General features: G+C 40.1%; 1 non-coding gene across 1 annotated transcript; it reads right to left on the reverse strand.

The window, feature by feature from the left end:
- Nucleotides 1–5,781: 5,781 nt before the first annotated feature.
- On the reverse strand, nucleotides 5,782–11,015 carry LOC109911917. The gene is made up of 2 exons (XR_007262933.1): nucleotides 9,152–11,015; nucleotides 5,782–7,720 (listed from the first exon to the last, which is right to left on the reverse strand). It is a non-coding gene; the product is annotated as an uncharacterized LOC109911917 (transcript).
- Nucleotides 11,016–12,712: the final 1,697 nt, after the last annotated feature.

Genomic DNA, 12,712 nt, shown 5'->3' on the forward strand with positions numbered 1-12,712 from the left:
TTGGCCATTTCAAAGGGCAGCGAAGGGTGAATCTGAAGTCAAGGGTACATCTAGATCAGGCAAAGTTGGCAGATTTCCTTTCCTAAGGGGCATTAGTGAGGCAGATGGGTTTTTACAACAATAAATGGTAGTTTCAGCACAACATTACTGAGATCAGCTTTCAATTCTATTTTGTTAATATACTTCAAATTTCACCACTTTCCATTGTGGAATTGGAATCCAAGTCCCCATAGCATTAAAATGGGCCTCTAGATCTGCTAGCCCAGGACATTACCACCATAACACCACCTCCCCATGTTTGTGATACATTCTTCAGTACCTTCTCCCCCAAGGCATACGCTACCTCCCTAACACTATTATAGGCAATTGTTTATATTACGCTGTCTCTTTTGTCTGCTGTTGTCACTTACACTGAGTCACAAGCAAAAGAAGTTCGACAGCATTATCAGTTTAGGCATCCCCTTGTCATCAGCAAGGTCCGAGATGTTTGTCAATGTGGGAGATCATCAGCAACTAATTGTTTTTATAGATATAGCCCCCTTGGCAGTGATGCTCCAAAATGTTGAAGAAGCTGATTGCATAATTGTGAGAGTATTGCCTTTGTGCTATTCTTACTTCATCTCTACATTCTCAGAACCAAAAGGCTGCATTTTTTCTTTGGGCAATGCTTACTCATTGCTGCTTATCGCTAATTTGGAGTAGCTGAGCTTCACATTCAGGGCTAGCTGTACTTTCTATCAGCCGCACTGAAACAGCTGCCTGTACTACCCTCCTTTGTGCTACCAATTCTGGACATACATTCCCCAATTGCCCCATACCTACATAACAAACTTTTAACAAGCTCTGCTCATGGAGAGCTCATTTTAAATTTATTTTTAGAAATTGCCTCCATGTCTATAGCTAGCTTCCTGTTGCACTGTCATGTCTTTCTCAACAGGAACACTGGTTATCCTGCCTTACCTGTGCCACTCCTCCAAAATCTCATTCTATTCCACACAAAGCTTTCAGTTAGCTTGTTTGCCTCGACCAATGATTTGCCACTTTAAGGCAGATTGGCACTACCAACTGACTACACAATACTTCTGACAAAATTGGCAGGAGGTAGGATGCTCTTCAGCATTACAAATTTGCCTCCAATCCTGCCTCTGCTGTACAATGAAAATTCAACTAATGATAATTGTAAATTGATTCACAACCATAGACCATTTCTACAAAATCATTGAGAACAAAACCATCAGCGTGAAGTTGAAAGACATGTCTAGTACAGTCACTGAAGTGACAGTATGAAGTGAGAACCCTTGCTGATTTTTCATTATCTTTTTTAAAATCAATTTTGAATTATGAACTGAAAATAACTGTTGGACTTAGGCACAGCTTGTGCTAAAAGTTTAGAAACAGACCAAACAAGCTTTTTTTATTTGTAGGGCAACTCCTGGAGGCAAATTACATGCCAAGTCTTGATGAAACAAGTTCTAACAGACACAGCAATCCCTGGGAACAGCGTTGTTTTTAAATAAATAGCAGAAGTTGGCTGTTATGGAGGTGAGTACCTGGGGAATTGGTTCCAGAAAGTTTGAAAGAGACCCTATGTTCAAGCAGATGACAGTTGTTGAACAGTAATTGAAACCTCTGGAGGAGTTGATTGTCTTTCAAGGCAGAAACAGTCTTAAAGTAGCTTTTTTTTAACTATACTTTCTGAGAGATGGTTCTGTGATGATGCTGAGGCAGCACAAAAATTCAAAAGTTCTCAGTCTAATCTGACACACCAGTTTCCAGTACCCCAAAGAGTAGAAAGCGGAGTTGGAAATATTGCTGCCTATGCCTGGTTGAACCCTAACCTTTTCAGAAAAGCAGCCAAAGAATCAACATTTATGTCTGTGAAACAACGAATCATGAAAGCCATTTAACTAATCTGGCCAGTTTTGTTATTTTCTTTATCCCTTGACTGTGTTTGTTTATCTGTCTCTTGTGTGAATGGGGTCTGAAAACAAATGTTTCCGGTTTAAACAACAGACATTACTCAATTTATCGTGCTGTTTAATTTTCTCTCTGCTAATGTTATTTCGTATTTAATAAACTGTTAATTTCTAGACAATGGGTTTTGCATCTTGAAAGACTTAATTATTTGTAAAGACTGTGATTGGTTATTCAAAATCTGATTAGGAACTATTGGAGGACTTTTCAGAGGTCTTCAATGGATTAATTTTACTGTATCAGAAATACAGATGTAAATGGCTGATTTGGTTCAGCTTTCTGTCTCCATGTCATAACAGAAATGATCCACACGATGAATGACAAAATTGCATTCTGAAAAAAGATGATGAAAGGAAGATGACAACTTCTGAAATGTGCATATACAATCACAGAGTCATAGATTCCCTATGCTGGGGATTTCAAGACTGGGAGGCATATTTTTTAGGTGAGGGGAGAAAGATTTAAAAAGGATATGAGGGACAATGTTTTTACACAGAGAGTGGTTCATGTGTGGAATGAACTTCCAGAGGACGTTGTGGATATAGATACAGTTATAATGTTCAAAAAATATTTGGATAAGTACATGAATAAGAGAGATCAAATCAAATCCCCAAGACAAGCTTTCCAAATCTGACATTAAATTCAGATTAACAAAACTGAGAACAAGGTCAGACTACGAGATGCTACTCCATAAATAATAGCTTAAAGTTGGTGTCCCAAAAGGGTTAATTGAAGACATTTACATTTGTTATTTTAATAGCCTAGATCTTTTCTGTGCACTTAACCCTCAATGACTAGGAACAGAGACAGAGTACAATTGAACACATGGCTAAAGAGCTTGTGTGAGGGGGGCTCCAGATAGTTGGATCATTAAGATGTCTTTCAGGGAAGGTGGGATCTGTACAATTAGGATAGGTTGCAACTAAACCGGAGGGGTACCAATATCCTGGCTGAGAGGTTCTATGCCACTCGGAAGTGTTTAAACTAGTGTAAACCCACTAGGTGGGTGGGAACTGGAGCAGTAGATCAGTAAGTATAGAGACTGTGGAAGAGCTTGAGACAAAGGCAATTATAGCTAAGAAGAGGAGCAGTTAGTGAGAGGTTGCTGAGCTCAGCCGAACTGGAGGCCTGGACGGTATTTGCTTCAATGTAAGAAGTATAACAGGTAAGACGGATGACTTTAGAGCCGGGATTAATACATGCAATTATGATGTTGTTGCTATCAAAGAGACATGATTGAAAGAGGGACAGGACTGGCAAATTAACATTCTGGGATATCGAAGTTTTAGATGAGGCACAGGAGGTAGCAAAAGAGTTGGGGGAGTTGCATTACTGATTAGGGAGCATATCACAGCTGTGTTGAGGGGGGACACCTTGGAGGGATGTTGCAGTGAGGCATTTTGGGAATAGGGACCATAATTCTGTATGTTTTCAGATACTTATGGTTAAGGACAAGAGTGGATCTTGGATGAAGGTGTTAAATTGGGGGAAGGCCAACTATAACCACATTAGGCAAGAATTGGATAACATGGATTGGGAATGGCTGTTTGAGGGTAAATCCACATTTGACATGTGGGAGTCTTTTAAAGATCAGCTGATTACAATGCAGGACAGGCATTTTCCTGTGAAAATGAAGGAAAGGAATGGCAGGGTTCACAAAGCTTGGATGACAGGGGAAATTATCAGCTTAGATAAAATAAAAAAAGCATACCTAAGGTCTAGGCAACTAAGAGCAGACAAAGTCCTTGAAAAATATAGAAAGTAGGAAGGAGCTCAAACAGGGAGTTAGGAGGGCTAAAAGGAGCTATGAAATGTCCTTGGCCAGCAGAGTTACGGAAAATCCCAAGGCATTTTATATGTATATTAGGAGCAAGAGGGTAGCTACGGAATGAGTGAGCCCACTTGAGGATAAAGGAGGGAGGTTATGTGTGGAGCCAGAGGAAATGGGTGAGCTCCTTAATGAGTACTTTACATTGGTATTCACCTAAAAAAGAGGCACATAAGAGATGTTGAGGTTAGGGAAAGATGTATATTATTGGGCAGGTAAACACTATGATGGAGGAACTGTTGGGTGTCTTGAAATACGTTAAGGTAGGCAAGTCCCAAGGGCCACTCAATCTATCCCAGGATACTGTCGGAGGCAAGGGAGGAAATAGCTGGGGCCTTAACACATAACTTTGCAACCTCTTTAGCCTCAGATGAGGTTCCAGAGGATAAGAGAATGGCCAATGTTGTCCCTTTGTTTAGTAATGGAAACAGAGGTAATCCAGGTAATTATAGGCCGGTGAGCCTGACGTCAGTAGTGGGGAAGATGTTGGAGAAGGTAATGAGAGACAGGATTTATTCACATTTAGAAGTGTTAATGACTTGTTAATGATAGGCAGAACAAGTTTGTGTGGGGAAGGTCATGTCTCATCAGTTTTATTGAGTTTTGAGTAGTAGCAAGAATGACTGATGAGGGAAGGACTGTGGATGTTGTCTACACAGACTTTAGCAAGGCATTTGATAAAGTACATCATGGCAGGCTAGTAAGAAAGTAGAATCTCATGGGATCTGAGGTGAGCTGGCTATATGGATTCAAAACTGGCTTGGTCATAGAGGGCTGAGAGTAGTGGTGTAAGAGTGCTTTTTGGAATGGATATCAGTAATTAGCGGTGTTCCACAGGGATCAGTGCTGGGACCTTTGAAGTTTGCAATATCTATAAATGATCTGGAGGAAAATATAGGTGGTCTGATTAGTAAGTTTGCAGATGACACCAAAATTGGAGGAGTTGCAGATGGAAAAGAAGATTGTCAAAGGATACAGAGGGATACAGATAGATTGCAGATGTGGGCAGAGAAATGGCTGATGGAGTTTGATCCAGACATATATGAGATGATGCATTTTGGAAGATCAAATTCAGGTACAAATTATACAATAAATGGCAGAACCCTTAGAAGCATTGACATACAGAGGGATCTGGGTGTATAGGGTCCACAGATCCCTGAAAGTGGCAACACAGGTGGAAAAGGTGGTCAAGAAGGCATATAGCACATTTGCCTTCATTGGCCAGGACACTGAATATAAAAGCTGGCGAGTTATATTACAGCCATATTTGCAATACTGCGTGTAGTTCTAGTTGCCACATTACCAGAAGGATGTGGATGCTTTTGAAAGGGTGCAGAGAAGGTTTACCAGGCTATTGTCTGGTCTGGCCGATATTAGTAATGAGGAAAGGTGGGCAAACCCAGATTGTTTTCACTGGAAAGATGGAAGCTGCGGGGCAAACTGATAGAGGTCTACAAAATGTGAGAGGTGTAGATAGGGTGGATAGTCGAGGCTTTTTTCCTAGGGTGGAAAAGTCAACTACAAGAGGACACAGGTTCAAAGTGAGGGAGGAAAGGTTTAGGGGAGAATTGCGGGAAAATTTTTCACTCAAAAAGGTGGTAGGTGCCTGGAATGGACTGGCAGCGGAGGTGGTGGAAGCAGGTACCTTAGCGACATTTAAGGCACATCTTGATAGACATGTGAATGGGAGGTGAACGGAGGGATACAAACTGCGTATGGGCAATAAGTAGCAGGTCCAAAGAAGGGCTAGGAATCAGCGCAGGCTTGGTGGGCCGCAGGGCCTATTCCTGTGCTGTATTGTATGGAAATGAACTGAATTGAAACGAAACTCAAGGTCAATGACCCATTCAGCCAATCCCTTGAAAATGGATGGAGTACACAGGTATGGAACAATGTGAGGTGGGGGGCCTTATCCTCAAACATTCCAATTTGACATATTTTGATAATACAAACAGCACTCATTTGTGGAAACTTCCCAATTTCATAAGCATGTAATGTTTAATACTGTTTGAAAGAAATTTATGATTCCAAATGAAAATATACATTTAGATTAACTTATGCAAAGACTTACTCAGTAGACCCTTGACATTCTTACTTTAAAATGATGTTTCACTATTTAATTATTTCCATCAGGTAACATCCATACACTGTCACAATGTGTTGAACACCATGTTCACCTTTTATCACAAGTGAGTTTGTTTTGAAACTATTACTCAGCTGTGATTGCTTCAGTTTGGCTACTTCTCCTAGTTGGAAATATGATACAGATAATATTTCAAAAGAACAGCAGCAAACTACCATTTTCATGGTTATCCAATTAATTAAGTACACCACATCAGGCACATTACCTTCACTTGTGAAATTATTATCGTGGATAATGTGAACAATTTAGAAGTAATCACATGTTTGGTTCAAATGTTTGCTATAACTGATACATTTGAGTTAATACATATTGTATTATAATGATCTAGTTAATTTCATCAAGCAGCAATGGCATCACAAGCTACAGGTTTACTACCAAACTTACCAGAATATCACCAGTTTCACAAATGCAAAAAACCTGAGTATTCAAATTTTAAGTATGGACAGAGCTTTCCAATATGCTTTCAAATCACATCACTTGTAACCAATTTTTGTTGAATAAAATCCAGGTCTCCGCAGAAGAAGAAATTAAAGGCAACAAAAAAGACTGAAGGGCAAATTTTACACAGGGAATGACAGGGTTCTGGGTTTGCTACCCCCACTGAAAAGTTGGTATTAAGCCAACGGGTTTTAAACAAATGGCTACCGCCCACCCCCACAATGATAATGTACTGGGAGAGGCTGTAATGAGCTGAGAGCAAGACTTCCGTCCTATAGGAAAAGGAGGTCCTGCCCTCAAGACTTGCAGCTACGTGAGAACTCAGTAGTGGCAAATGAAAAGATCCATGAATGCTGGACTTGCAAGTAAGTCTTTAGGTTTTTGGTCAGGGAGGAATCAAGGATCTGATGAGCATAGGGAACTCCTGCCTGCTTCCTTCCCACTTTTAAGTCCCAGGGTTAAAAATAGCATGCTAGCTTATTGTTCCACCTTCTACACCTGCAAAAATTACAGCAATGAAGGTGAAAACAAGCTAGAAGCCCAAGGGTGGGATATCACTGATACCTTACCCACCCACAGTAATATATGATGACAAGCAGGAACGTTGTGGAGGTAGCTATCCATTTTATTTTACTTTCAAACTGTCTACAAATATATCAGTGGGTGGTAGGGGGCTGTAAAATTGTGACCTTTTGTTTTTGGCTTATGGGTCAATCATCCAAATTTGTTGAAATTGCAAGAATTTTTAGAAACGATCCAACCATTTTAAATGGTGGCTAAGTATGTGTAATTATCTGTTGTACATTGGTCAAACAAAAAATACCTGGTATATGTTGGCAAAGGGTATGGACACTTAATAGGTGACAAATAAACATCTTATGTGCCCTGAATTATTTTTCAAAATAAAATTTGCTGGGCTAAGGATGGAAGGATCATAATTTGGTACAACAGAAATCTAAAACCTATGAATATAATTTAACACACCAGATTTACAAAGGGAAAGCTTTCTTCCTGTTAGTAATATTAATATTGTCAGACATTGACTACATTTTTACCAGTATGTGTGGATTGTGTAGTGCTAGAATCTTTATTATGTTCTGGTGTTTCAGTAAAAACCGATTCAAAGGCTGCTTCTTGTTCTTCCAGTGATTCAATAATGTTAGGTCCACTTGCAGTTGATGAACCTCCATGTGACTGTTTTTCTGCCAAGCGTTGCAGCTCTGCTTGCCTTCTGCCCCGTCTTTTACCTAAAATTCTGACATAATTAGCTGGCACTAATCCTGTTGTTTGACCATCCAAACTGGCCATCAACCACCCACGTACTTTAGGTTGTTGTTCTGAAAAGAGAAGGAAAACAGTTAAGCATGCTTTATACCAATATCAAATGGACTATTTGGGACTAGGTCTTACAACTAAGATTTGAATGAATTTACTCCAAAGTGTTGAAAACCTTTAGTTTAAACTTCAATGAGTGTGAAATTCTCTCAATTCTTTTTCCATTTTGGAATAAGCAGCAAGTGTGATAAAATTCATATTCAACTGAAATTAGATTTTAATAATTTAAATAGAAACCCATTAGGATCACTTTATAGCATGTTTAAGCCTTCCAATAGCATGTGTTTTATAATATACAAGTATAGATGACTGAGGGGGTCAGTTAGCTCAGTTGGCTGGACAGCTGGTTTGTGAGGCAGTGTGATGCTACCAACATGGGCTGAATTTCTGCACCAGCTGACATGTACTGAATATCCATGAAGGACACTCCTCAATTTTGCAGCTCACCTGACGCATGGTAACCCTGAGGGGAAACCACCACCAGCCGTCTCACTCTCATGAAAGAGCAGTCCTATGGTGCTCTGGGACTACAGCAACTTTACGTTTTCAGATGACTAACATGTACAAAGCTGCTTCAGAAACAACTGTACTGTAATGTGCAACCTACAAATAGGAAACATTTCAAATATTGCTCAAGCTAACACACGCTTTTTCCTACCTTCCTCTTTTTCCTATTTGAATTTGTTTCATTTGTTGGGCTTTCAGTTTCCTCAATATTTAAATAAGTGTGTCCTGACCAAATATTTTATTTTATATTTCTTTTTTTTTTCACCTGCTCTTTTTACACATTTGTACCCACCATCTGTCTTTTGTGCACTCAGTTCCAAAGTCTATCATCTTGCATCATCCAACTGTTTTTATGTCAATCATGGTCTGTCTTTCTTCATCACGGTGTGATTTCTAAGGTTACTTATATGCAACTCATTGGTAATGTTCATTTGGGCAATCTATTAAACTTTGAACTATTCCACGTCTATGGAAAAGGGGGTGGGGTTGGAGCATGGGGCAAGGAAATATATCTTTGAAGTTGAGATAAAAGGTTATACTTCTGAATTAATATAAACATGTGACATAGATGTGCAAAGTGTTGGAGGAAAAAAATTCTAATAGCCTACGTGGGCAATGGGCCTACCAGCATTCATTGAAGATTGGCCAAGAGTGCGAAATACCAGTGGTTACCAATAGAACCAATGAGTGACTGCTTTCAGAGGAAGAAAATAGTTTTTAAAAATTCTAAATTAGCTCCTTTGTCATTCAATCTTTGAAATCATAAATTCAATCATAAATTCAATCACAGTTTTCTTTCTTTTACTACTTTGATGTTCACCTTTTATCAGTCTTAAGAAGAAAAAATGCACAAGTTGAATATTTTCACAGCTGTTGTTCAGTTTATTAGAGCAACTTTAAATGGAAAATATAGTTGAATAATTCACCTTTGGGAGCTAGGTTCAGCAGGTCACCTGAACGAAATGTGAGCTCTTCTTCTGAGCCTGCAGTGAAATCATATTCTGCCCTTGCTACAACATGATCATCATCTCCATTTGCCCAACTTGTTGATTCTTCTTTGAAAATAGAGGAAAGTGTATCAGCAAATTAACATGTACAATAACCAGCCATGAAAAATGGATGGAAATTCGAAGAACAAAAAGTGTAAACATTCTGTAATTTGATCTCTGACTGTAACTATTGGTCACAGCTTAAACAGATATAAAATACAGAAATCTCCTATAATTGGGGATCATACTGCAGTAATTTGCTCCTCCTATAATCAGGCCCTTATTGCCAGCACAAAACTGGGCAGCACTCATTATATTTTAGGACAGCCAAAGTCATTCTTCTAACAGACTCCAGTCATAAAGGCATAAGAAACAAGAGCATGAGTCAACTACATGGCTCCTTAGATTGCTCCACCATTGAATATGATCAATGATCTGATAAGCCTCAACTCCCACTTTCCTGCCTTTTGCCCCCTTGACTCCCTTACTTATTACAAATCTGTCTATCTCAGCCTTCAATATACTTAATGATACAGCCGCCATTGCCCCCCACAGTAAAGAATTTCATAGATTCATCACCCAGTGAAACAAGATATTCCTCCTCATTTCTATCCTAAATGGGTGACCACCTAGCCTGAAATCATGCCCTCTGGTCCTAGATTCTATCATAAGGGGAAATAACCTCTCAGCATCTAAGCCCCAACAAGAATCTTATATGTTTCCATAAGGTAAACGCCCATTCTACTAAACTCCCATGAATATAGGCCCAAACTTACTCAACCTCTCTTCATCAGAAAATCCCTCCATATACAGGATCAACCCAGTGACCTTTTCTGGACTGCTTCCAATGCCAGTACACCTTTCCTTAGATAAGTGGTCCAAAATACTCACAGTATTATAGTTTTGTTTAAGTAGTGCCTCATTTAGTTTTAACAAGACTCCGCTATTTCATACTTCATTTCCTTTTAACTGAAGACCAAATTCTATTATCTGCTGAATTAGGGTGCTAGCCTTTTGTGATTTTTGCAAGGGGGACCCCACATTCAACTGTACTGCTGCTTGCTGCAGTTTTTCTGTTTCAATAATATTCATCACTTCTGTTCTTCCTGTCAATGCGTGTAACCTCCCAATGTGCCATACAATTTTCCATCTGCCAAAAGTTTTTGCCCACTTATCTAACCTATTCATGTTCCTCTGTAGACTCCATCATCCTCATCACTTGCCTTCTCAGACTTGGGCCATAGTACGTGCACTCTCCTCATCCAAGCCATTAATTACTTCTTTCATTCATGGGGTGTGGACGCCACTAGTTGGGCCAGATTTATTGCCAATGCTAAATGCCTTTAAGGTGATGGCAGTGGTGAGCTGCCTGATGTGCTGCCTTCCTGAAACCCTCCAGTCCATTTGCTGTAGGTAGGCTGACAATGTGTAAAATGTTGTTAGGTGGCAGCTAAAGTATTGTGTGCAGTTCTGGAATTCACGTTAGAGGAGAGATGTGATACCTGGAGAAGGTGCAGAGGAGATTTACCAGCATGTTACCTGGCTTGGAAAGTTTCAATTATGAAGAGAGATTGGACTGACTGGGGATGCTTTCCTTAGAGCGGAGGAGGTTGAGAGGGAACATGATTGAAATGTATTAAATTATGTGGGGCACAGACTGGAACATTTCCATTTGATAGAGGGATGAATGACAAAATTAAGGTTAGGGACAGAAGGTTTAGACGAGAAACATTTTCACCCAGAGGGTGGTACAATCCTGAAACTCACTGCCTGTTAGGGTGATAGAGGCAGAAATCCTCATTACATTTCAGATTTATTTACAAATGCATTTACAAAGTCATGGCATACAAGGCTACAGGTCAAATACTGTAAAATGGGATTAGACTACTTAAGTGGCTGTTTTTGACCAGCGTGGACAGAATGGGCCAAATGGCCTTTTTCTGTGCTATAGATCTCTATGGAGGGAGTTAAAGGATTTTGACCCAGTGATATTGAAGGAATTTCCAACTCAGGACGGTTAGTGGCTTGGATGAGAACTTGCAAGTAGTAGTGTTCTCATAGTTCTGTTGCCTTTGTCTTTCTAAGTGGTAGTGGTAATGGTTGTGGTTTTGGAAGTGCTGTCAATAGGAGCCTTGGTGAATGTCTGTAGTGCATCTTGTAGATAGCAGACACTATGCATCTGTGGTGGAGTAAGTGATTCCACAAACATCCAAACAGGCTGCTTTTTCCTGAATAGTGTCAAGCTTCTGGAGTGTTGTTGGAGCTGCAGCCATCCAGTCGAGTAGGAAATATTCCATCACATGCCTAACTTGTGCCTTGCAGATGGTATACAGGCTTTGGGGAGTCAGGAGGTGAGTTATTCGCGGCAGAATTCCTAACCTCTGACCTACTCTTGCAGTCTGAGTACTTATGACTAGTCCAGTTCAGTTTCTGGTAACAGTGGTAAACCCCAAGATGTTGACAGTGGAGGATTCAATGTTGGTCATATCACTGAATGTCAAAAGATGATGGTTAAATTCTCTTTGTTGGAGATAGTCATTGCATGGCTCTTGTCTAGCCTGAATGATACTTGCTCCTTGTCAGCTCAAACCTGGTTATTGTCTAAGTCTTGCTGTATTTAAGTTGTGCTGAACAATGTGCAATTATCAGCTAATATCCCACTTCTGACCTTATGATGGAAGAAAGGTCATTGATGAAGCAGCTGAATATTGTTGGGTCCACAACATTATCCTGAGGATCAACTGCAGAGATATTCTGGAGCTGAAATGAATACCTCCAACAAGCACAACCATCCTCCTTCAGGCTAGGTATGACTCCAACCAGCAAAGCATCTGCCACCCCCAATTCCAAATAACTCCAGTTTTGCTTGGGCTCCTTAATACCAAACTCCATCAAATTTGGTCTTTTTGTCAAGGGCAGTCACTTTTACCACTCTGGAATTCAGCTCTTCTGTCCATGTTCAAAGTAAGGCTACAATGAAGTCAGAAGCTGAATTGCCCTAGCGGAACCCAATGTGGCAGTCAGTGAACAGGTTACTGCAAAGCAAATGCTGCTTGATAGCACTGTTGATGACCTTCCATCACTTCACTGATGAATGAGAATAGACTGGTTGGGTGCTATTTGGCTGGGTTGGATTTATCTTGCTTTTTGAGTACAAGACATACCTGAGCAATTTTCCACATTGTTGCAAAATGCCAGTGTTGGAGCTGTACTGGAACAGCTTGGCTGAGGATATGACACGTTCTGGAACACAGTTCTTCAGTACTATTGCTGGAATGTTGTTGTAGCCTATAACCTAGCAGTATTCTGCGCCTTCAGTCACATCTTCCATCATTTCTTTCAGCATAGCTGCCCCTGAGAAGGTGGTGGTAAACAGCCTTCTTGATTCCATTTGATATAGGCAGACCCACAATGCTATTGGGGATGGAGTTTCAGGATTTGGAACAATGATATATTTCCAAGTTAAGATGCTAAGTGGCTAAGAGGGCAAGTTGCAGG

This window comes from Rhincodon typus, chromosome 9 (genome assembly GCF_021869965.1).
Source record: "Rhincodon typus isolate 14 chromosome 9, sRhiTyp1.1, whole genome shotgun sequence".
In the NCBI taxonomy this organism is placed as follows: Eukaryota; Metazoa; Chordata; class Chondrichthyes; order Orectolobiformes; family Rhincodontidae; genus Rhincodon; species Rhincodon typus.